Raw genomic sequence first — 25,567 nt, 5'->3', positions numbered from 1 at the left:
AAATGTGGACAGATAAAGTATTGCTTTGTGGTACGCACTTTTGATTTATGTGAAGAGTAAATTACTTTTCCCAGCTGGACCCCCAGTGATTGCAGACTTGTGGATGCTGTAAACAAAACAAGGCACACCCTATGGTACAGCCCACAGAAATCATCACTGTATCACAGGTTTTCCTCAGATGACACCGGTGGTGTTCCAGTTGATTTCAGTTTGTCCTAGACAGTACCACAGAAAAAAAGGAAGACTTTTTCCACTTTCCCACTTCTCATTTATGTATGAACACTATTCACACAGAGGAGGAAGTTACAATTGCTATTTAATTAGGGAAACCTCCTTTGAGTTCAATTACTGAATAAATAAGAATCATAGCCATTCTTTTATTTTGTGTGCCTACGCAAGCTCTGGAATATTAGGTGATTTAATCCTCTGTGAAGGGACCTTCTGGGTCCGTGGGTAATCTGACATACTACATGAATTGAATTAGGCTGAGTCAAGGATGGAATCTCATTATTGTCTGTGTAAGGCTGACAAACTATTTCAGAGTAAGACTTGGTCTGTAAATGAATTTCTGTAAAGCTAGCTAGCGTTCCAACCGTGTCCCAAGCCTTTCATATCGTGATTGGATGCCATACAGCAAGGCTTTAATTATTCTGATTGAAAAAGGTACTTTCAGAGCTGTTAGTTCTTTGAGAGGCTGAGAAAAGGAAAATCAAAATAAGAACACTGGTAGCTCACCCAAGCTCTTCAAAGCACTTTCTGTAATTTAAAAATAGGTTAGGATTACCATAAAAATGTTTGGGAATAATGTAGTAGTGTTTTCATTTTTCTTTTTGCAAATAACATGTTTCTTGTTGCTGCATGGCACGGACCTACGTGCTTTGTTTTATCAAAACAAAGTTTAATTACTGGAATTGTAGCTTTGCTCAGCATTTTAAATGCATTGTTGTAACCGTCAAAGTGATAGAATAAAAAGTTGGGGGTAATCAACGATTTATTTGACAGTCACCTGGATTATTTTTGGTACTGCAGGGGTGCAATAGCTACAATTCACTTTGCTTTTGATAGAACTCACAGTAGATCAGAAACACGTATTTCAGTCTTGAGATGTCTGGTTGGCAATTGGAAAGCGTGAATGCGCTTGTGTGTTTGTATGATTGTAGACACTTATATATGTAAACAGTCTGCTGATATTACCAAATGTGAATTTATGCTTCACAAAGGGTGGTAAAAGCTCTGCAGGAACTGCTCGCAATTCTGGGAAATGAGTTCTAATGGAATATGTATTTCTTCCAATGCTGATCCAAAAGCAGCATGTGTTTTCTTGTCATAACTGTCCTTCTGTTTACAGAGAACCTTCTAGCAAAGAATTCCACTCAAAGACAATGATCCTTTTTCTGATGTCTCTAGCAAAGTCAAGTTTTTGGCCCCGCCCCAGCCAGTAAGTAGGCAGATGAATTGGTAGATGCACATCTTTGATGCTCCAAGAGTGAGCGGGTGCTTAAGTTTGGTAGAAGACTGCACAGGCAGAACCAACACGAACACAATGGTACTTTGAAAGCTCTGAGAGACTGATTCCACCGTGTGTGGCCGTATTTCCTTTTCTTGTACAGAGTGTTTATTTCCTAACCTGTTTGAATTCTTGTAAGCCAGGTAAATAAGAGTAAGGGGTACAACTGAGTGCAACAGGAATATGAACTGTTGACGGTAACCTGCTAAATTCATACGTTATAGTGTTTAATACAACCACAGTTGACTGAATCGTATAGAAACTTAATTCCTCAGCTACCTTTATTTCATCTACTCACAAGTATCTTCAATATTTCACACGGACATTTTTTTTTTTCTGTTGCTTGTTCAAGATACCTCCTTTTGTAGGTCTCTCGTCTGTGCAATGTTCCCTAAGGTTAAGAATGAAAGAGGTCTCTACTACAGACATTCTTGATTGAAATAGCAGCTAAATTGCTGCAGTAATGAGAAAATTTCCTTTCCCCTTGATAATTCATCTGCTTAACAGTGAAACATTTTTTGAGATAAAGATTTTTAGAGGAATAAAAAATGAAAGATCATTTCTTTACAAACAGAATTTGTTAATGAGGCTCCCGTGGAAAGGAACAGCAGAACTAGTTGTTTTACTGGCAGCATGGTCTGGTGATATGGTGAGACATTCTCCCAGAGAAAAAGAGGCCGTTGTGTATAAAATGTGACACACAGTAGCTTTAGCAAACGCTGCTGCTTTTCTGGAAAAAAAGAAAAAAGAAAAAAAGTGGTTAAAAACACATGATGATGAAGTTAACCTAAATCTTTCATTGGCTTAAAAAAATAGGTCAAGTAATACATTAGTAGCTCTGCTGTAAGCGCATACACAATCCACGCATTCCAAAGGAAAAGGGGTTTTCTCCACATTCCTACGTGCACTTCAGCCGTGGTATCTGTGAGCTCAAGGATTTGGCTTTTCACAAACAGGACTCCCTTTTGCTTTCCTTAAGCAGAAACTCGTATGTTCTTTCATGATATCAGCCTGTTACTAAACCACACTTGGGTACGCCACTTATTTTACATGAGTTTCAGAACCAAAATATTGGCATACGTTAGTACAGATATCATCGTGCAGCGTATAACTGATTTGTAAACAAATGTTTCGCCTTGCAATCCTTAACTTCTAAGAGAAGTGTCACAAAGTGTTCTGCACACTGTTTGAGAAATGCTTTACACAGCATCACGGCTCTCTTTAAACACAGGCTCTGCTCCGTCCATGGATGATGTGGCTGAGGTCATGCACTTTCTGTAGTTCGACTAAACAGACAGTCTGGTGTGGATCTACTGACTCTTCGACTATTCTTTGATGGGAACGGAGTCTACAGAAAACCTTGACTGCTAACAGACTCATAAGGCACTTTCTCACAGCACAGGTTACCTTCAGTCCTGTGTGGATGCCTTGTGCCAAGATGGAGGACTGGTTCTCTTTGGAGGCCCTGTCCCAGGTTGTTCTCACGACCTGTTCGCTTACTGGGGAGTGGGTCACTCCATGTTTTCATAGGCTGCCACAACCCCAATTCTCAACACCTGACAGCAGAGGAGAGGCTGCTTCCATCTGCGTGAAGCCCCTGGCAGTGGAGATGCACAGGCCGCGGGCTGAGGTGTGTGCTCGGAGCTGCGAGGGCCAGGTCGGGGGTCAGCGGGGCCGGGGGCAGGAGGGGAAAAAAAGTTTTTCAGAGGAAGGTCTGCAAACAGAAGCTCTAAAGCGGTAACCACAGGAAGCCTCCCCACGTTATGCTTAACAAGCAAGGGGGGCGGGGGGGTGGGGAAGAGAAATTAAAAAAAGGTGTTATTTCGAAGCTTTTTTTTATTAAATATAGGTCCTGCGGTGAGTTCGCTCCCGGGGCTTCGCGAGCGGCCCAGCAGCGGGAGGGCGGCTGACGGCCACCTGCCTGCCCCAGCGTCCGGGAGCGAGAAGGGTTAAGGAACTTGGCGGAGGAGATGAATGGCGAGGGGGGAGGAGGGAGGAGGAGGGGCCGGGCTGCGCCGCGCCGGGCGAGGTGGAAGGCGGGGAAGATCGCGGCTGCGGGTTAGGCTTTGAAAGTCAGCCTCACAGGCATTGCAGCAGAGCCCCGAATCGCGGAGGGGAGCGGCGCAGAGCTCGGCTCGCTGTGTACGTGTTGCGGGGCGAGGGCGCGGGGAGGCTCGGTGCGTCTAATAGTCGGGGACGGGGGGCTCCGAGCTCGGAGCCGCCGCTGTCCGCGCTGCCGGAGCCCCGCTGGCCGCGGTGAGGCGAGGCCGGCGGGTGAGCGCGGCGGGCGGGGACGGGGCGGCGCGGCGCTGCGCTGCCGGGCGGCGGCGGGGAACAATGCCGGGGTGAGCCGGGAGCGGGGTGGTCGCGGCGGGGAGCGCTTCCGGTGGGGCGGGCTGGAAGTTACCCGGCCGCGGGGCTCGGCGAGCCGGAGGGGCGGAAAAGTTAGCGGCGTTTAGCGCGGGGCCGGCCGCAGCGCCGCTCTCCGCTCCTTCTCCCCTCGGCGTGGATTATTTCGGGAGTCGCAGCCGGCCGCGCAGCGCCCGAGGGGTCGGGAGGCGCCGCCCGGGGCAGCGCCGGGACGCGGCCTCTCTGCCCGCCCTCCCGATGGCCGCCGCCTCCCGGCCCCCGCTGCCCCGGTACGGCCGCTGCTCGCTCCACCTCCACCTGCGGGCGCGCAGCTCCCTGCCCGCCGCCACGGGGCTGCGTGCTCAGCGCCGGCGCTCTCGCGGCCCCGCGGGGACGTCGCCGTTCCCCTTCCAGACCAAAGGTTACTGTGCGGGCGTGTGTTGTTGTCCCCGAAGCCCTTTAAAAGGTGATTTCTCCCTGCGGAACGCGCTGTCGGAGGCTGCTCTGTGTAAGTGTCAGCGGGTGATTAACTTGGAACGGAGCGAAAGCTGGGGAAACGTGGTGTCGGAGCGTGGACGGAATAAGAGGAAGCTTCCTCAGTGCACGCAGCCTTGTGTCTGTGCCGCATGTCTGTTTATTATAGGCTCTTAATTTTAAGAAGAGTTAAGCTAAAATGCTTGACACGTGTTGAAGATGTTGGAAGGGAAAATAATATTAATGAAGCAGCGCGATTCCCGTCTTTGGCGGTGCGGTGATGTTGGAGAAGGTGACGTGGAAGTTGTTCTCTTCTGCCTCATCTGTCTGCAATCCAGGAGCCGGGCTGCCCTGGGCTTCCTTCGGAGGGAGCTGGGCGCAGCGCTGGGTGCTCGCTGCCGCTGAGTGGAATTTAACTGAGTCATGGCACGGTGCGTGTTTAGAGGTGCTGCACCGCTCCGTTTAACGGAGAGGGCAGATGTGGTCTGCGAGACGCAGGGAGGCTCCTTGGAGAGCTGGGGCGTTCCGAGGGGAGCAGCAGACCCACCTCGACCTGAGGAGCTCTGCCACGGGCCCGGCTGATCGCTGCCCGGTGGCACATCCAGAGGCCCCGTGGTACGGGCTCACCCGGCTGGGAGCGCTTGTGGCTTAGAGCTGATCCGATGGCATCTGAGTAATTGCTGCTCCGCGGGCAGCAGGAGCAGGCGCTCGGAGAGCAGGAGTTCGCAGTCAGAGCTGCGTTCGAGCAGGGCTCTGGCTCTTGCTGCTGGGACAGCTGTCTTCCTGAGCTTGTGGCTGAGGAAGTCTGCCCTGTTGCGTTATCAGCACTCGTATGGCCTGAGATAGCCTCCAGAATAAAGCAGCTGGTGGCTTTTTTTTGTGTGTGTGCTTTAAATCTGTAGATGGATGGGTGTATGTTTTAATCAGCAGGAAGGAAGAACTAACAAGTAGGCACTTGTTACCCTTAGCTGTGTGTTTTAGGCAGGGCTGGAAGCTGACCTCCTGTTGGACTGCCCTGCCTGTAGCTCTTAGTGATCTAACCAGGGGGATCCCGGCAGTGGCTTTTTTGTTTACCATGTGTGCACAGAGTAAAGGAGCTGTCAAATGCCAAACTGTGCTGCATTATTATTATTTACTTAAATAACTTAAGTGTGTGCCCCCTCTCTCCCCCTTCCAAGTAGATATGGGATAAAAAAAAATATCAAATGAGACACGCCTTCCTCTTTGCTCCATGTTTCTGCTTCTAAAGCCACAGATACACTAAACGCAGCTGGAGAGCAGAAATGACCAACGTTTATTATAGTCATAGAAAATACTTCATAAAAAATTGAAAGCGAACTGATGTTTTTTAATTGTAAACAGGTGATTGATAAGGGTTGGTGGTATCACCTTGATGGTCAATAGTCTGCTGTGCGTAGGATGAGTTCTGTAACGTGAAAGACATTAAAGACTTTATATTTTTAAAACTGATTCACTAAAGGTTGTAGAACTCAGATGTGGGTTAGCCTACTGGTAGGTATTTACTTGTAGCTGTTATTTAATGTTGGGCTGTTTTTTAAGTAATTGATAAAAGCTTGTTTACTTGTGTTAAAGCTTATAGCTCACTTTTTTTTTTTTCCCTCCTTTTTCTTTTTCCCTGTATTTGAACGTTGGCAAAAGGTTTCTGCAGTGCCAGCTGTATTATTGTTAGCCATGAGAGCACTGTTAATTTTACTGGTGACAGTGCAGGACACACTCAAAGATAAACTATGCCTTGCATTGTGTGGAGCACATGTATAAACTTGCCCAGGGCAAAGCTGGGGAGAGTTACATTTCCCACAGTCAGCTGCCTTACTCAACCCTTGTGCTCCACACCTCATTGCAGGGCTATCATGGAGAGGGCTCTAAGACTGTAATGTCTCGTTAATTTTAGAATAGCTCTTACGGACTGGCCTGAACCTTAAAATCAATTGGTTTGTGCTTTCATTTCTGGATGAGAACATACAAGGAATGCAGAGAGATACTGACGAGAGCACTGAGTGTGGGAACCCCAACCCTCAGAGCAGCGTTTGGACACATGGTGGCCAGTTGGTCACACATGGGGACCTGAGGGACTCTCCCCAGCTAAGCAGGTTTCCCAGCCACTTGGTGACAGGCTGAGTGCTTGGCCAGGTTACAGGTGATAGGTGGGATAAATATCCTATGGATGTAAAAACAGGATAAATACCCCCTGGGGAAGAGAAGTGTGAATTTTGAAGTATAGATCATTACTGCTCAGCAGGGGTTTAATGACAGGCAAGTGAAAAGAAAGATAATGTAGGTAGGGAATGAAGTCTGAACAGGAGGGAAATTTGAAGGAGAATATGCAGAAATGAATTTAAAATAAATAAATAAATAAACTTGTCAATCTTTCTGAACCATCTTAAACCAGAGATAAAAGGGTAATGTTAATAGCATTTGTGGTTTGCTCTCATTCTGCTAACAGGCCAGCTGATAAGAGCACTAACCACCTGTGTTGGTCTGCCCACAGCACGTGTGAGGGAAGTATTTTAAGTGTGATGCGTCTTTTGGGTATTATGGTGTTAGCGTTTTAATAGTTAGATTAGAAAATGATGTGCTGATGTTGGTGAGCAGTGTTTTAAGTGGGCATCTGTGATCACACAAACTTTCTTGAGTTCTTTAGCGGGATGATATGCCTGAATGAAAATTGGAAAAATTCTTTTTGCTTGAGATATATGCATACATTTTAGTGTTTCTGGATTGTTTGTTTCAGATACACTTAGGAATTTGACTAGACCTATATACCATTTGGAGGACTTAATTTCATAATTTGTATGGCTATCTGTTGCAGGTCCCTTGACTTGATGGTTAAAAGCAATTGGGAGCTGAGTCTCCTGCATATCTGCACATGGAATGGGAAGCAGCAGTTGTTAGCCATCTTATTTTGAGTCAGATTCTCCTGATGTGCTCTTGTACTGAAACTGTTACTGGAATTCACTACTCCTTACTTACCTGCCTGGAGAGGAGTTCTGTTTTCACACAGTTCATATCTAAATATCATTGTCTTTAGTAGAGAACAACCTAGCTTATGGGCAAAATCACATTAAAAGTAACATATTGTCTGTTAGTTACGGTTTTGTAAGAGGTTGAGTATACCATACAGAAAATCAGTGTTGAGAGAATGCTTTGGATGGCATGTTCTTTCTGTTTGTGAGAAGGTAACCACAGTAGATCAAATAGATGCTAGGTGTGAAATGTATTTGAGCCTTGACTGCACCTGTTGTTTAAAAACAAAGAAGGGAATATATAATTGGCCCCAGAAGAACATTTAATGAATTTCTGTCTCACATGGCACAAGAAGTATGTAACAATGCAGGAAAACAGTATTTCTATCCTTTGGGCCTATCCCAGGTGGTTGTTCTGTACTGATTATTAATGTAATTGCATATCACACTTTCCACAACTTACGGTGTTCTTGGTTGTTGCTCTGTGCCCTATTATAAGGTATGCAGTCCAAGTCATCCAGCCATTAACTTTTTGGGAATGATATTCTAGCAAAACATTTCTCAAATGTCATTGAAGGAATGACATTTTTCCACCAGAAATAACATTCTTTTGCTTTTTTTTCTCTAAAGACTTATAAACTTAGTAGTAAGGTGGAGCAGTACAAAAAGATTGCTTAATGCTGTCCTAAAGGATATTCTTTGTATACATTGAACCTTGATGGCAATACAGTGATGTTCTTGTTTTTGTTTTGTTTTTAATTTATTGTCTTTTTTTTATGATCTATGTATATATATATGTGTGTGTGTGTATATATATATATATATATATATATAATATTATGTGGTATATAACAAATACTGAAGTGGCCTATTCTTCTGAAGGTGATTTGAGAATATGGGTAAAATACATATATTACTTCTTTCTACTCTAGGGAAGTTCTGCTCGTACTTCTGTTTCTGTTTGTTTTGAATTCATTGATAGCTTAATACTTTATTTTCCTAATTTGATCAGAATGTTGCAGCTTGCTACTGTGCTGTGGTGCAAGTTAGCTTATTTTGTGATGTACTTAGGAAAAGAATCTGAAATAGTCTCTGTTTGTAGTATTTCAGGGTATTTACTTACTTTTCAGCATAATGGATCCACTGCTTTTGTTAGATCTTGACATTGGCTGTAGCCCAGCATGCTGCTGTTACCTTTCACTGACCTGGTATCTTTGAATAGGTCTTTTTTTTTTTGGATGATGACCTTTCTATCAACACCTGTATCTTTTTTCCCAGGTAGCACATCACAGTGACCAGTTAGATGTTGTCTCTAAGCTGGCTTTAGCCCAAGTGGCTTTGTAGAAGAGGGCAATGCTGTGAGCTGCTTGCGAAACTCTCATCTCCCTCTCTACCCCACAGCCCTGGTAGCTGCTTGTGGGAGTCCTCCATGCTGGAGAAGTTTGATGTTTAAAAAGTTTTGTGTATTTTTGTCTGTGGACTTTGTGAGAACAGAGGCTAATGGTGAGGAAAAGAGAGCTCTTCCCTGTGAGCAAAGGAGGAAGCTTGAAACTGGGAAGAATTCTGTTTTTGTTTTGCTTGTATTTGATTATAGTGAAATTTGACTCATTACGTATGTTGAATATGCTTCTCAGGGTGGTAAATTGGTGACAGAGAATTTAATGTGAGCATTGTTCTTGTGACAAGCCTCATTAAAGGTTAAGTAGTACAAATAGCAATGACCTGACCTACCCATAAGTTTTTATCTTTTAGCACAAGTTACAGGCAGTGGAGAAGTACTGAGGAAAGCATGTAAGGTGGTACTTGTGATGGTTATCAGGTTTGAAAGTGAATATTCTATAGTATTTCATTCCTAAATCTTAAAAGAAAGTTATGCGTTTTTACTTGCTTTAGTTTTTTTCTAACAAATTTTGGGAGGTTGCATTCCACTGTTGTATTGTGGTCTCACCTTTTCCTGTTAAAGGATTCTTAAAAAATCTTGGATTGAGACATGCACAGGTGTGAGTATGAAGTTGTTGCTGCTACATAGAAAGGAAGACATTCATATTGCAGCTTTTTCTTTTGAATGAAGTGAATTAAACCAGAAGTGTGTCTTTTGAATCAAAACTGAATGCAGACTTGCTTCTTGCAGAAATAACTCTCCAGTTACCTAGAAGGTACAAGTCCAGGTTATATTTGATTTGCTAATATTTCTGTCTGGAAAACTTTGCTGATGTTGGGAGCTGTGTTTTCCTTTTGAGATATATCTACAATGAAGCATCACCTTCCTATTACATTAATAGTAAGAAGGCCAGTACAGATTGGAAGAAAGGAAATCGGTATGTAGATTTTCCTAAGGTAATTTTTGCTTTTCCTTTCAGATAAAGCATGGAATTGCTGAGGGAGAAAATTAGTGCATCCTTGGACTCCTGAAGGAAGAGCCAGCCTTCCTTATGGGACCATTTTCAAGGTAAATAATCTCCTTCAGTTATTTCCTTTTTTTTGTTTGTTTGGTTTGGGTTTCTTCTTTGTCTTGCCAATCTATCATGCAACTTTCTACCTTGTATAGGTGTTCTAGGGTTGCAGTGCTAGATGGTAGATTTTCAAGTTAATCCTTCTGTTTTAATGACATATATATATATTTAAAGTATGTGTGCCATTGCAAGATAAATAATCACTTCTAGTAGCTTTTTAACTTGTTATATGGAATTTGCTGCTAAGTCCTGAAGATTCAGCCTACTTGTTTAAAAGATAGTTGCTGAATAGAGAAGAACCTGGTTTATGTGCAGTTTCAGACTGAAAGAGAAGATTAGATAAAGCTTAGAGCGTTACAGTGTTTCATTTTTTAAATAACACAGATCCAAACTGAGCTTCTGTAGCAAGGGACTGTTACAGTAAAACTATTAGATATTACATTACAGTGGCTTGTAGTCATTTAACACTGCTGTCATTTTGTTTGGATGTACTCCCTTGATTCCTATTTTCTAAATCCTATTTTCCTTTGATACTGGAGAATAATTCCCTGAGTGTTGTCCGGTGATTGCTTATGTACATGCACTTTGGTCTGTGAGTAATTTTATTCACTTGAGTAGCCCCACTGTCCTCGGTGGGCCTACAAGCATGCCTAAGAACTTGTGAATGCTGATGAGCATAAAGAATACAATTTGGGCATGTAATGGTTGACAAGCAATTGTTTTGTGTCTGGCCTCTCTTAGGACTCATTTGCATTGCCTCCAGTGGCAACTTTTGGGAACATTAGAAAGGGAAGGTCTAGAATGCTGGAGGCAGTCAGATCAATTTCCAGCCTGCAAAATTTCTAGGGTATCCACTGCAATTACACAGATGGCAGATAGAAGGGTGCATTTTCCTTTTAATAAATTTATGTGTTTCTTTATTTCCTTTTGTATGTAGAATTGGTCAGCGTTCTGCAATTTGAGTGTCTTTAACACAGTGAAATATAGCAGAATCCTCAGAAAATGTATTTTATATTGGGAAGCTTTGAGTTTATGCAAAAATCACTGTTCTGGAAGTACTGGGAAATCTAAAAAGATCCTTCCCTCCTCCCCCATAGGCTTCCTATTTGACTCCTCAAAACAATCTAACAGTGTTACAATGCTTCTCACTTGTCTGAGAAATCACATTCATGTGAAAGTCAATTGTGTTTCTTGCTGATCTGAGAATTGGTAAGACAGGCACTTTAGAATTAGAACAAAATTAATAACAATTTATGACTTAACTGTTGTTGTGGTCAGCAGTTGATAATAGCTTAGGCAGCCCTGCTAGAGTTTCCTAGAGAGTGGCTTTTGTGTCAACAAGGTTTTTAAAATGTTCCACCTCTTCAAAAATAGTTCTGAGTACATGAAAGCTTTATTTCAAATTGTTACCTGTGTTTAAATCTGATTGCATTCAGAGTTGCCAAAGTGTACGCTCTAAGGGTCTTATACTCGTGTGCCAGCTTGTCAGTGAGGTGGTTAAGCTAAAGATTTGAGAAAGGATTTGTTTCAGTGTACATGTGGCTGGTAACCTTTCAGAGTTTGCATTCATTTTTCCATTTCTTACCAGCATTATGAAACAGTTATTGTTATATGTGCTGTGGGTTTGGGGGGAGGGGAGTGAGTGGGTGTGGAGTGTCCGTGGGTTCATTTATTGTTTATAAACATTGCTCATGGAATACCTGTCTTGATACACAGCTCTGCATTATGTGCCGTTGTAAGCAGCTATTATGTGGAGGGTCATAGTTATCTTGACTGAATATTTGTTTTTATTACTAGAACTGGATTTCTTAAGTCAGAACTTCTTGAGATTTTTGTAAAAGTCATGATTGTAGGTCACTTGGATTCCTCCAGAAAGGCACTGCTTTGCAAATGGGACTGTTGGTGCTGTGTTATTTTTTAGAAGCAAGGGTTGCAGGACGGGAAGGTAGTAGCGTTGTCTGAAGCAGAGTATACATAGAAGAAAAAGCTGTAGTGTTGAGCTAAAATTTATGGACTATGTCCTTATTTTAAGTTTATGTAGATCTATATATGTATTTTTGCATTAGAGGTCAAGAGATGCAACTCATGCAATCATACAGATGAGAATTAAGAACCAGAGTAATTGAAATTATGCTGTCAAAAGAACAAGGTGGTGACTCGGTAGGAAAGCTGGCAGAAGCGGCCTTTAATTGAAGAAGAATTGGTCGCTGTAAACCAATTACACATTATTTTTAATGATAGGTTTCAGAGAACAGCAAATGAGTGTAGTGTGATCTTGACTGGTAATATGTTCCTGTCTTGAAAGAAAAAAAAAAAACCTGAGGATATGAAGTTACGAAGAAAAGTTTCACTTTCCCCTGTAAACAGGGGAAGGCAGAGTATGGAAAGAGGGTCTGCCTTTGCTGTGAAGCATTTGGGCATGTTTTATCTTTGGAAATTAACGTAAGCATTGCTTCCATTTTGTCAGGCTAGTGAATTTGGTAAAGTAACCGATAACTTGAGAGGCAGAGGTGTTCTTCATTCTCTCTGTAACTTGGCAATTCTGTATTTTACAGCAAACTTTTTAGTTTAACATATTTGAACTTGTACTAGATAGGGTTAATAGGCTAGAACAAAAGGTCAGAGCATAAGGCATTAGGCTTAATTAAGGGAGAGCAGGAGTGGCAGGAGTATGTGACAGTTAAATGGGTTTCCCACAGACTAATGTCTGTTACAGTGCAACCATGCCTCAACTTAAGTGGGTTATTTTGTGCGAAGGGCAGCAGTGATTAGCAGTTTGACATGCCAGACGTTTCTGGCCAATCCCATCTGTTTTGGAGGTTAAAAAAGCACACCTTTATGAGCTGATAGATTGATTTGTGTGCCTGTCTGGTAAAGATTAGAAGTCCAAGGCCAGTGCTGTAAATGCCAGTTATAGAATATTGTACTTTCTTAGTTGTTCTTTGTTTAAACTATCAACTATTTAGTAATGGGGATAACAGCTATAAAAGTGACCGTACAATAAGAAGAACTGCAGGGATTCTGAACCAGAAAGGTCTGAGTGGAATGCTTCCTCTTCAGGTCTGTTATCAATTTTGGCCTGTAAGCCTTGGTCATTTTGTAACGGAGCTTGGAAGGGGAATCTGTCTTCATGTGTTTCTACATAAGGTTCACAGCTTTTCGTTAAAGTGATGGTTATAATGTATTTTTCCAGCCTGACTTAGTACTAGCAGTTTTTCAGTTCCTAGCACAGTTGGAGAAAAGAGGATTTCAGTGCTTTAGAGGATTCAGTGTTTATACCTCACTTTGTTACATCTTGTTTCCTTCCCATTCCATTACTGAACTGTGATGGTATAAGCCTATTTTTTTATTTTTTTTTTCTGTTGCTGTTGGTTGTTTTTTTTTTTTCTTCTCTGTTGCTATCATTCTCTGGGTAGGATGGTTGGATTTTTGTTTTCCTGATTGTCCAGTGAGGTTGCCTTATAAGCTTTAAGTATAATAGATGGCACAGTAAGTCTTGACTGTTCCTTGTCATCTTTATGACTTTGTAAAGTCAAAGTTACATTACTATTAATATGAGACTATTAATAAATCGTTGATGCAATAAAACTGTTTTTGATAACGTTCAAGGTTCATACATAGTTGAAGGTGATTATCCTATTTTAAAATCAAGTAGAGGTTAGACAGTGTTGTAAGATAATGTCTATGGCCCCAAATGATAGCATCATTTCCAGTGGAGTCTTTCTCACTTGAAGTAAATATGTGATTTTTAAATTAAATTGTTAACTGTAAGTGCACTTTATGGTAGCTTGCTGATTAAATGCTGATTCTTTGAGAAGCAGTGATATATAATGTACTTTTTAAGAACTAAAGCTCTCATTTTAAAGAGCTGTTGATTAAGCTTTCCCCCTGTTCTCCAGTTAGGCAACGACACGTACCTAAGCTACTGAGAAATAAAACTGCATGAAAATAAGATTTGACATCTTATCTTTATGTTCCTACATTAACTACAAATTAGCCACTTGTCTAAAACTTTTTTCCAACTTGCAAACACCCTTTCCTTTCTCTTAGGTTGTAGCCACCTTTTGGTTTGTTTGTGGCTTATGAAAAACTTGTCCTCGCTTTATCTAGCTTTCTAAGAGCTGCCTTAATATTCCTTTTTGTTCTTGTGAAAGTCTCTTGTTTGAAAAGCCTAGGGATAAGAAGTATTTTCAGTGTCCTTTAGGATGAGGAAGGCATTGTCATTACCTTGCAGTTTATTTAGCAACGTGGAGCCGGAATGGGCATACACAGCTTCATGTTCTCTATGGAATAATATCTATTTAAATGATTTGGATCTAATACATATTTACATGGAAAAACATCTTGCCCTTCTCTGTGGAGAGAGAAGGTGAACAAGCATAAATTTTATAATACTCATTGCTTCCCTTGCACTAAATCATACTTAAATTGCAGAAGGCTGTTGGCTTTAGAGTGGTATAAAAAGTGCTTGGCTAGTAAAGTGAGTGTTCAGGGAGATTTACCTAATTTAATACGAAGAAAATGTCAGCTGTTGTGCATTGATATGTGATTGCTTAAATCCAGAAGCCTTGCTTCAGATTTCCATATACGCATATTTGTAACATTTTCCTGTTCATAACACAAAATAGAACACTGAAATGACCCATTAGTGCAGTGTACATGCATACAATATTTTGGCTAATTGCAATGTTATTGATAATACCTGACCCATCATGTAGTATTTCGGGACTGAAGGTAGATGCTGTGGCTGCTGTTTTGCTCTTTCAGGGGTAGAATGTACCTTATCAAGTTTCTTGTAATGGTAATAATTAAAATCTTTGTAATTGCTGCCCTTTTATATTTAGCAATTTCTGCCCTAATCGTAGTTCATGCTCCATAAGAAAGGTTGTCAGATAACATGATAAAGATTGTATTTGGGGCTGGAACACAAGATATTTTCTTTCTCCATATCTTAAGTCTAGTTTTGTTGATGAGAATGGAAGTTCAAGCAGTGTTTTTTATTGAGCTTAGGCTTCTCTCTGAATCAGTTCATGAAGTACAGTAGCATGAAGTCATTGTGGTGGCTTCTCACCTTTGATAAATGTATGCAAAACCATTGGTGTTTATTGATTACAACAGTACACTTTACCAAATATTCTGTAATTGTTGGTGAGTCTTGCATCATTTTAATATCATCTCTTATATTATGCCTTTCAGTTAAAATACTATAAAATATTTGCGTAACATATTCATACCACATAAAAACAATTTTAAGCTATCCATTGTCTTCAGCTTTGAACTGTCTTAAAAGAGCAAACAAACAAAGCTGTTCTCAGTTGTGAGTGTTTCAGATAACTCATCACAGAACTCTCCCCTTCATTTTTTTTCCCTCTCTTGCCATATAACTGATGAAAAGGCAGGCACTTGGTTGGTATCTCTGGCTGGGATAGATTGCGGACTGTGTAGGAAGGATGCTGTACCACATTTGCATGAACTATGGATTTCCCCTTATTTTAGATTTTCATACTCTTTGACCTTGTAGTTGTTGACTTTGGTCTGGAACAATTTCAAAGTCATGTAAATGAATGTAATTAAGGTATTGCTTATCATCTTGGAGGGTTCACACAGAGGCTTATTGGCTAGAAAGGTTTGTTTACTTAATATGGAAGGTTAATATAAGGTTAAATTTTACTCTGTAAAATGGCTTCATAATGTTTTTATTTAGCAGCTGAAGAAAATAGTGCTTGAAAAGGCAAATAATAGTTTTATCTGACCTCCATATGTCTTCTGTAGCTTGCATTATTGGGAAAATTTATCTTCATTGCTTAGTATCATTGCAGTCTTCCTTTCTCTTCATTCTGTGAAAGGAATGTCTCTAGCTTATTTGTCAGCCCTTATGTAGGAAAGGAACTATATTATGGGAAAAACTACAGAAATATTTGACAATAATTGCTATAAGTAGACTGTCCCCTTCAACTTAAGTTTTCTATTTCCCGTCCCCCTTCTTACAAGAATGGGATTTATGCTTTGTCCTTCAGGAACTTCTCTTGTTTTATTCCTACTGCTGCCAAAATAAAGGTGAAAAGCAGTATAAAACAAGAGGAAAAGATCATCAAATTTGTGGTTTCTGCCTTCTGCTCTGCAGAGCATGGTGCTTAGGCCTATATTCTTGTCTGTACTCTTCAGCTTCATTTGAATAGACCTGCTTTACTTATCACTTACAAAAATAGCATTTGCCTGAGTGTTGCTTTTTTTCCCATTCAGTTTTAAGTACTTCTGTGGAGTTAACAAAAAGTTTACATGGTAAGCGTCATGTATGGAGCTCCTTTTTGATACCTTTTTCGTCTCTTGCTTGTGGCCTTTTCTTCTACCTGGAAAAGCTTATGTGCTTGAGGTGGTTGATGGCAGAACATGCTTGGGTTTCCTCAGGAAGGAAAGATGAAGCTGTGTGAAAATTGGAAACATCTCTTTCAGCATAATTCTTTCTGGAATCATTTAGACAGCGAGAGCTGCTGGCTTGTCTGCTTTATTTTTGTAGAGAACTTCTGTCATTTCTTCCTCCTGTAACAAAAGTAGTACCTGGGCTACTTGCTGTTGAGGCTCCTAGCTTTTTTCTTCTTACTAGAATGCTGTGTGCTAGATTATGCAACAATGAGAGTAATGTCCTTTAAAGGCTGATCAATGCAATGAATGTCGTAACTGTCTATACTTCTAGCTTGTGGATACCCTATAACTCCCTATAACTAGCCTATAACCCTACCCTATAACTCATACCCAAGAGTTCTAGTCCTCGCTTCCAAAACATGCATATAATTGCTTGAATTTATTTATCTTAGTTAAAAGGAAGCATTGATTCCAATAAGGTTAATATCTCACCTGAATTCTAGAGCTCCCTACATAATGGACAAGAGATAAATGGGTATGGGATGGGAAGGCAAAAACAACTGAAAACTGTTCTTTATTTGTTAGTTTGGGTACTATTTATGGAATATAAGGCAGGGATTCATATACTTTGGTCACTTGGCATGTTAGCTAAGCAAAAGCTAAGAGCAAACCTTTTTCCTAACTTTTCAACAGTAGCCACGTAAGAGCGCAAAACTCTTTGAAGAGTTCTGAAGAAGAATAATTCTTTGCTGCTGGGAGGTTAAGATGATTTCTTGGGCATCAGTCCTGGACCTCTCAGTTCTGGGCTACCTTAAGTTTTATTCAACGTAAACACTGAACAGGTGCTTGTGAACTCTGGTGATACCATTTTGTAACCTCTCTGTACTCTCTCAAGTAGGTTCAACTGTAGAGATGAAAAGATAACAAGGTTGTGCAGAATCAGGTCTGCGGTGTTTACTTAACACTGATTCGTCTTTGGATTGCAACATAAAACGTGCAAGTTTGGTGTCTTTCTTTACGTAACTCTTGAACATAGCCATCTTAAGCTTATTCACCAACCTTTTCTTCTAGCACAGTCTTTTTTGACATGTTCAAGGTCCTCATTACACATGTAAACATAAGCTGATTTTTCACCTGAGGAGGGTAGGTGGTCAGTTTCCCGAACTACTTTTTCTGTACATAAAAGCTTATTGCTAGTCATTTTCTACTGTGAGTTCTCATAAAAAGCGTGTACTTGCTGTGCTTCTCAAACTTTCCAGCACCACCTAATTTTCTGTTTTACATGACCTAGTTCTGGTTTTTGTTTTCAAAGTACTTTAGTATGCAGTAGAGATGAACAGTATTTGGACATTGCTTACTGACTGGATGGTTTGGTTTATGCTGTGATAAAGTTCTGATATTTTCAGAGCCTTGTCTAGGCAAATGCTAGCTGTATTTTCTTTTTGCAAAACTGAGGCATTAAAGCAGCTTTTTTAGGTATATTTTCTGATAATCGTACAATTTCTGTGGCTATTACTTTACGACTTTGCTGTTTTTCTTTCTTTTTGAGGAAAATCGGTCTGTGCTTCTCAAGATAGCAGGAGCACAAACAATCAGATTTCCCTTATTGTGGCCTTTTGGGATTATTGTAGAGCATTATGTAGTCTAGCACCTGTAGAGGAATAACTGCATACATCAGTACAGGCTCAGGGATGACCTGCTGGAGAGATTCCTTGTGGGGAATTACCTAAAACTTGAACATAGGAAGTTTCGTACAAATAGGAGGAAGAACTTCTTTACAGGGAGAGTGATGGAGCACTGGAACTGGCTATCTGGATAGGCTGTGGAGTCTTCTTCTGTGGAGATGTTCAAGATCCATCAGGATGTCTACCTGTGTAACCTATTATAGGGGATCTGCTTTAGCAGGGGAGTTTGTTTGACTTAATGATCTTTTGAGGTCATTTCTGACACCTGTGATTCTGTTCTCCTGCTTAAGTAGATTTACAGCCTCAGATACTGATAACTCTTTGGGTAATATTGTATGAATTTAACATGTAAGCATGCTAGTAGTCTTTTTCTGTCCTCCTTATGTCATTGTACGGGAGAGAAAACACACATAGATCTGCCATCTGATACAGTTCTTGTTAGTTTACTCTTTGGTGCTGTGGTAGACAAACTTCTTTATTCTCTCTTTTCTCCTATAGCAGCATGGCAAATTTGAGTTTGCTGTTATCTCCTTACCTGCTGAGGACACTTTCCCATCTGGTTTTGAGAGCATCTGCAGAGTTCTGAGAACTCTTTCAGCAAGTTTGCTGATGACACCAAGCTGAGTGGTGCAGTCGATACGGTGGAGGGAACGGATGCCATTCAGAGGGACCTTGACAGGCTGGAAAGCTGGGCTCGGGTGAACCTAATGAGGTTCAACACGGCAAAGTGCAAGGTTTTGCACTTGGGCCGGAAGAACCCCAGGCACCTGTACAGGCTGGGAGGAGTTGTCCTTGAGAGCAGCTCGGCTGAAAAAGACCTAGGGGTCCTGATAGATGAGAAACTTAACATGAGCCAGCAGTGCGCTCTGGCAGCCCGGAAAGCAAATGGGATCCTGGGCTCCATCAGGAGAGGGGTGGTCAGCAGGGATAGGGAGGTGATCGTCCCTCTCTACTCTGCTCTTGTGAGGCCCCATCTGGAGTACTGTGTCCAGGTGTGGAGCCCTCAGTACAAAAAAGATATGGAGATTTTGGAAAGGGTCCAGAGGAGGGCCACAAAGATGATCAGGGGGCTGGAGCACCTCCCCTATGAGGACAGGCTGAGGGAGTTGGGTTTGTTCAGCCTGGAGAAGAGAAGGTTGCGGGGTGACCTCATTGCAGCCTTTCAGTACCTGAAGGGAACTTACTCCCAGGAGGGGAGTAAACTCTTCGAAAGGGCTGATAATAGCAGGACTAGGGGAAATGGTTTTAAGTTGAAGGAGGGAAGATTTAGGTTGGATGTTAGGGGAAAGTTCTTTACTAGAAGAGTGGTTAGGTCCTGGAACAGGCTGCCCAGTGAGGTTGTGGATGCCCCGTCCTTGGAGGTGTTCAAGACCAGGTTGGACGGGGCCCTGGGCAACCTGATCTAGTAAAGGTGTATGTTTGGTGGCCCTGCCAGGCAGGGGGGTTGGAACTACATGATCCTTGAGGTCCCTTCCAACCCGGGTAATTCTGTGATTCTGTGAACTCTGCTGAAATGTGCTGGACTGCAGAAAGAGCAATGGTCTTATTTTGTCTTCTCATTTTATACTTTAATTTGAAGAAATACTAAAATAAAGAGGAAAAATCATAATCATATATTTCAGAAGGCGGTGATTTTTTTGTTTTATTTTTTTTGAATCAGATCTGAGATTTTACTCTAGTTTTGCCAAAGGAATTTTTGTAAAATCAGTAATCTGTCTCATAGCATCCATTCTATTTAAAATTCAAACCTTCACTGTTAAATAAATGACTCTACTAACCCAGTATTGTATGGAAAGATGTGTTACCATTATCAAAGTAAATTTATCTACTCATTAAATTTGTCTAGAGGTGCTGATAGCGTGTTCACTGGGAAGTGATTTGAAAGACTGTAGTTACTTTGTTGCTGAAATGTAACTTAAAATATATATGGTTTAACATATTAACAACTCACTGTAATGCTCATGCTTAGTTAAGAACAGCGTCCCTTAAGTGCTTCCATTCTGTGTGTTTGTGGTATAGAAGCATTGCTTATAGTAGTAGAAGAGAGATAGGAGTGGGGACTTAGGGATTAAGTTACATTAAATAAATCTGCTTGCAAAAATGGGAATTTCCAAAGATTTTGCAAAGGAGCATGTGGAGTTGAGCGTTGTGTGTGTATGCCTTGCTCGTTCTGTGCATGCCTACTGAGTTTAAGAAATGCTTTCTGAATTTCTCTGTTTTAGTCATCCTGAAAGGCCCTGAATAGTCTTAGTGTTTGGGCTCTGTGCTCAAAGTAAGGTGATGCTAGACTGTGCAAAAACAGAATAAAACCTTGACCTGTCCCCTTGTGAATTGCTGGGATTTAGCTGGCTGCCACACATTAGGAGACTGAGCAAAGGCCACCCAGATTTGAAGACATTTTGCCTTTGGCAGAGAATTTGGTCTTGCTCAGGTTCTTGATTTCTGTCATCAATCTTTAGTCTATGCAGCTGTCTGAACTGTTATCTGCAGTAGGAATTTGTGTATGCAGCATCTGTTCAGTATTCCGTGGTCCAGAGTTTTACTCTGAAGACTATAGGAGACCTATCACAAAATATGGGTGTCTTTATGTGAATGAAAGAGCAGAAAATGACTGGCTATTTCCAAATCAAAAAGCCCCTTTGGAAGTATTGATAGGTTATTAATATCTTATTGACTGCAATTACCACAGATAAGGGAAGGATCTACTCTAGTTAGCAAGATGTGGCCACTGGAGAAACTGACCAGCCTTGTTCCCTGAAATATAGTAATACTGTAGTGATGCTTGTTGGCTGACATTGAGAAATGTTGTGTATTTACTGCAAGTGCTTTTAGGGTTGACTGTCTGAACGCATTATTCCTTACCTGAGCCTAAGACAACATGTACAGTATAGAATTGAGGGGAATTAAGTAAGTAATGAAGCAGACATAGACTGTTAATTGTATATGCCGGATAAGCAGCTTGAATTTTTAAGGGATGGTCTTTTTGCCTTACTGAGCTGCCAGTAGTTCCCAGGATTGCATGGGCTGTAATTGCCAACTACTAATTGCTTGACTAATAAATTACTTTCTTCAAATACTGTTGTTTGTTTGTTTGTTTTCCTTGGAGAAGTGAATTTTAACATCTATATTCTTAAGATTTGGATTAAAATAATACAGATGTTGAATTTGCTGTGGCCTTCCAATTTTTCATCAGTTCGGGTCTACATGTAATTGTCAGGCTGTATACTAAATACTAGCTTTGCATCTGTTGCTCGAGCTATTATATCACAGTGCTGGCTAGAGGTTTTGTAATGGTATAAGTGGATGCTTAACCCATATTGGGTTTGCAAGGAGCTTCACAAACTACGGTCAGGGTTTAATACAGTTATCTACCATGCTAAGTATTTTTTTCTGTCACTTGAATGTGTTTTTGAAAACCAACAAAACACATTGATTCAGCAGTGTTTAAATTAAGCAAACGATGATATTGATTCCAGTTTGGAAATCTGATATAAGTTGAGTACAGTTCTGTATTGTAATCTTTTATAAAGGAAAAAAAAATAAGATTTGTTCCTTTTTTTTTTTTAATCTCTGCATCTTAAAAATCTGTCCTAAGCTGTATGAATATGTAAGGCGAACTGCTTGGCTGCTTTCTGTTAAAATGGTAGCATAAAAATATGTTAATGGCAAGGGCCCATAGAGTCGTTTTTCTTCCTTACGTGAACTCATTATGATCAACAATTGGAGGAGCATGTGGAAGGGTAAGTTTGTTTAATATGAAGGTGGTTCCAGTATCAGACCTTCTTGCCATTGGCCATCAGTTAACTTTGGAACTGTGCATTTGAATTAGCTTTGCTTGTTTGTATTAGTGTGGTGTATTCCTAAAATTAGTACTGCTCCTAATCAGTCTTCCCTCGAAGACCAAAAGAACATGATCTGAGAACTCTCTGGTATCAGATGAATGTTTCAGGCTTTTAAACACACTTTCTTATTAATAATTTAGAGTGACCTGGTCTTGTTCTCCTGTCAGTACAAAGATGACTTGCTTTTTCTGGTCATCTTTCCCTTCCAGCTGGGCATAAGACAAATGCATAGAGACAGAAGTAACAGCAAATGGAGATATGGAACTAGTGGTGATTGGTGTTGGTTTGCTAGCAGTGGAAGTGTTTCGTTCAACTTCTTTATAAGTGTTCTGTAACTTGCTGTTTTTCAGGCATGTACAGCCAGCGGTCTCTAAGCCTTCTGGTTCAGGACAAAAAACCAAACAAACTCCAAAACCCATCTACTTAAGGGAGGTTCTATTTCAGAGAAATAAACTCCTTGTGACTTCTGTGTGAAGCTACAAGGTAGCCTATTCTTGAGTCTGCACTTGACTGCTACTATAAAACTGTTTGGAAAGTAGGCAGCTGTCTGTCTGCAAGGGGGACATGGGCGGCAAGAACACACTTGGGCAGTTCTTAGCTGCATTGGCTTCCTTTTGCCTTCTGGGTGCAATTCAAGGTTTTGGCCTTGATTGCTTTCAGGCCATAGTGTGATTTGAGCTCTGGCTGAGAGGCTTCCTCCTTTTTTGAAACAACATAACAATTAATGTCAACTGGGATGCTTGACCTAGATCATCCTAGTTTTTAATGTCAAGTAGCCGTTGGCAGGAAGTTCTCTGAGAAGGACTTGTGACCATGGAATGAATTCCCAACCTGGTCTGATGGAATCAGTTCACTGAAGGGGCTCAGTGCCAGGCCTATCATATTTCTTCGCCTGTGGAGATGAGGGATTGTTCAGTGCTACTCCCGTTTTCCTTTTCCAACGAAGAAAGACAGGTTCATACTGCTTTATAGTCGCTACACTGAGACTTTTCACTTGAGACATATAGGAAGACACACTAAGCATATTTCAGAGAAAACCCAGCATCCTTATGTATATTCACAAAAGGGCTTTTTCCGTGAATTTTCTTGAATGTTCTGTGTGGAAGCAAAAGTTGCTTCCTCACAGAGAACAGATTAAAATTATGGTAACTTAAATTTAGGTACATGTTGCTTTTTCTTCAGCTTTGTAGAAGATGCTACAGTTCACTGCCAGTCACAGAAAGCTTCCTTCCTGCTGGGAAAGGAGGTTGGTCAAAGCATTAGAACCATCACTAAATTCTCTAAGCTTAAAGTACCCCCCTTTCCCCCCCCCCTTCCCAAGTCTCACTACTGAATGGATGGTAATTGGTCTACCTTGCCCTCTGAGAGGCTGTTTGGTACTTATTAATAGCTGTGCAATTTCTAAAGCAGTAGGTCAGTGTAGTGAAAAAAATATTAAGGAACAAGCAATTTTAAGAAGGGCTGGGTGTCTTATATGACAGCTACTATGCCAGAATATGAGTGAGTTCTTGGATTATAAATGTATTGGCAACTTTGGTCTGGAAAAATTCGCTTCTCATACAACTAGAGTGAAACATAGGTCAAATGCTCTGTAGCTGATCAAGATAACAGTGATTCTAAAGGAATTATGGAGATGTAGAAGAGATAAATTTGACCTTAAAACCTTGAGTTCAAGGACCTGGAACAAATTTTTGATAGTAAAGCTATGCTGTATCTCACTATACTCTGGTGAGAGATTGCATAGTCTTACAGGCTAATAGAATTGAACTTGAATATCTGCTTCAGACATGATAGAAAAAGTCTTACCAGGTTCGATGTGTGGTTTTTTTTCTTTCTTTTTTATTTTCTTTCTTTCTTTGGATTTTTGTTTTCTGTCTTTTTTCCAGTCTAGTTTCTAGGGAGTTTCTGGAACAATGTCTAGGATAAGAAAGGGGAGGAATTATAAAATGGTTTAAGTTGGAAGCAACCTTAAAGATCTAGTTCCCGCCTCACTGCTGTGGGAAGGGTTGCTGCCAACTAGGTTGTGTTGTCCAGGGCCTCATCCAACCTGTCTTCCCAGAATGGGACATCTCAAACTTCTCTGTGCAGCCGACCTTTTCCAGTACCTCGCCACTCTCTGAGTAAAGAATTTCTTCCTAACATCTAACCTAAATTTCCTCTATTTTAATTGAAAGTAATTTTCTCTTGTACACAATCTGTTAGAGAGAACAAACTCAGTCTTCATTCTGTTTGTAAGCTCTGCTCAAGCAGTGGAAGGCTGTAATGAGGTCTTTCCAGAGCCTTTTCTAGTCTAAATGAGCTTAGCTCCCTCAACCTTTCCTCATTAAAAACAGGTGCTCCAGCCCTCCGATCATCCTTGTGGCTTGCCTTGGGGACCCGCTCTGTGTCTTTCTTGTGTTTGGGGCCACAGACCTGAATTCATTACTCCAGATGGGGCCTCACTAGGGCAGAGTAGAGGAGGATGAGCACATTTCTTTCTTTGCTGGCCACCCCATGTTCGATGCAGCCCAGGACACAATTTCCCTTCTAGGCTACAAGTGCATGCTGCTGGCTCATGTTCATCAATTTGTCTACCAGAACTCCCAAGCCCCTCTTGAAAGGGCTGCTCTCAGTAAGTTCTTCCAGTCTGTGCTCTTATCTGGGAGTGCCTTTACCCAAGCATAATACCTTGCCCTTGTTGAACCTCCTCAGGTTCCTGTAGGACCACTTTTCAAGCTTGTCTGGGTCATTCTGGATGGCATTCCTTCATGCTATTGTATCAGCTGTAACATTTAGATTAGTGTTATCTGCAGACTTGCACTAAGTTTGTGTAACTGATAAAGATGTTAAAGAGTTCCAGACCCGTGACTGACTTCCACCTGGATGTCACCACAACCCTCTGGCTGCAGTCATCCAATCAATTCTTCATTCACCAAACAGTCTAACCTTCAAATCCTTATCTTTTCAATTTAGAAATGAGGACGTGGTGCAGGACCATGTCAAATGCATTGCTCAAGTCCAAGTACACAATATCAATTGCCCTTCCTTTGTCCACTGATGCTGTCACTGTCATAGAAGACCACCATGCTGGTCAGAAGCAATCCACCCTTGGTAAAGCTGTGCTGACTGTCTCTGATCACCTCCTCATCTCACATGTGCCTTACTGTATTTTCCAGGAGGATTTGCTCCATGATGTGAATAGAAGAAATTAGAAATGCAGTAATAGGCTTTTTCTAGAAAAGATTAGGAAATAGAGAAGTAGAATTAGATAACTTGAAAATGTTCCTACTTGTAGTTCTTCATGATCCAAATAAACATGAAGGTTGTATAAGGAAAACTAACTGGTAATGCAGATGATCAAACTGTTCAGGTGGCTTGATCCAAAATCCACTGAATACTTTCTATTTTCTGTAGATTTTTAAATACACACACACACACACATATATATTTGTAAAGTAGAACAAAAGGAAAAAATGACTGAAGAGAGGTCTTAAATGGGAAAACTATAAGGAAATAGACCAGAAGAAATTATAAATAAACCTACTAATTAATGTCATGCAACTAAAAGCATTTACAGAGGACTGGTGTTACCTACCCACTAGAAGGTATTTACTGTATTGAGTGGAGATCTCTGAGAACCTACATGATTAGTTATTTTGTTCCTGATTCTTAAATGGAAATGGAGATGATTATGGTGGAACTGTGACATACCATGGGATTTAATTCTGCTGTCTTAAAGATATCTCTATTTTGAGAGGAGAATTATGGAGAAGACTATATATGTTCAGTGGCAAAGAATGGGAACTGTGTAGAATTTCTAATAGACATCAGGCAGAAGTGGGAACTTCTGGGGTGTGATTCATTTGACCTCCTTTAGCTACATCCTGTAGGATGACTTCAGTAGAAGAGTCTGGACCTGTTCAGATATTGA

The 25,567-nt window shown here is 41.0% G+C and overlaps 2 protein-coding genes and 1 long non-coding RNA gene across 13 annotated transcripts in view; 2 read left to right on the top strand and 1 right to left on the bottom strand.

The window, feature by feature from the left end:
• Nucleotides 1-298: 298 nt before the first annotated feature.
• On the bottom strand, nt 299-4,046 carry LOC146762577 (uncharacterized). Its single transcript, XR_014946085.1, has 3 exons — nt 3,915-4,046; nt 2,915-3,151; nt 299-2,237 (listed from the first exon to the last, which is right to left on the bottom strand). It is a non-coding gene; the product is annotated as an uncharacterized LOC146762577 (long non-coding RNA).
• Nucleotides 3,539-25,567, top strand: part of SAMSN1 (SAM domain, SH3 domain and nuclear localization signals 1) — a 255,497-nt gene continuing 233,468 nt past the window's right edge. For both annotated transcript variants that reach the window (XM_085547533.1, XM_085547520.1), the window contains exons 1-2: nt 3,539-3,649; nt 9,675-9,763. The gene's annotated coding sequence lies outside the window, so the exon portion shown is untranslated. The remainder of the gene's footprint in view (nt 3,650-9,674; nt 9,764-25,567) is intronic.
• NRIP1 (nuclear receptor interacting protein 1) overlaps nt 3,539-25,567 on the top strand; it is a 69,475-nt gene continuing 47,446 nt past the window's right edge. For 5 of the 10 annotated variants that reach the window (XM_015880412.3, XM_015880379.3, XM_015880406.3 and 2 more), the window contains exons 1-2: nt 3,539-3,649; nt 9,675-9,763. The gene's annotated coding sequence lies outside the window, so the exon portion shown is untranslated. Of the gene's footprint in view, nt 3,853-9,674; nt 9,764-25,567 lie in introns of all 10 variants that reach the window. The other 5 variants (XM_015880439.3, XM_015880398.3, XM_085547501.1 and 2 more) reach the window with 2 other exon arrangements.

Source organism: Coturnix japonica, chromosome 1, assembly GCF_054131305.1.
Source record: "Coturnix japonica strain WE chromosome 1, WE-NBRP24, whole genome shotgun sequence".
Taxonomy (NCBI): domain Eukaryota; kingdom Metazoa; phylum Chordata; class Aves; order Galliformes; family Phasianidae; genus Coturnix; species Coturnix japonica.
This window is presented reverse-complemented; position numbering and strand designations above follow the sequence as displayed.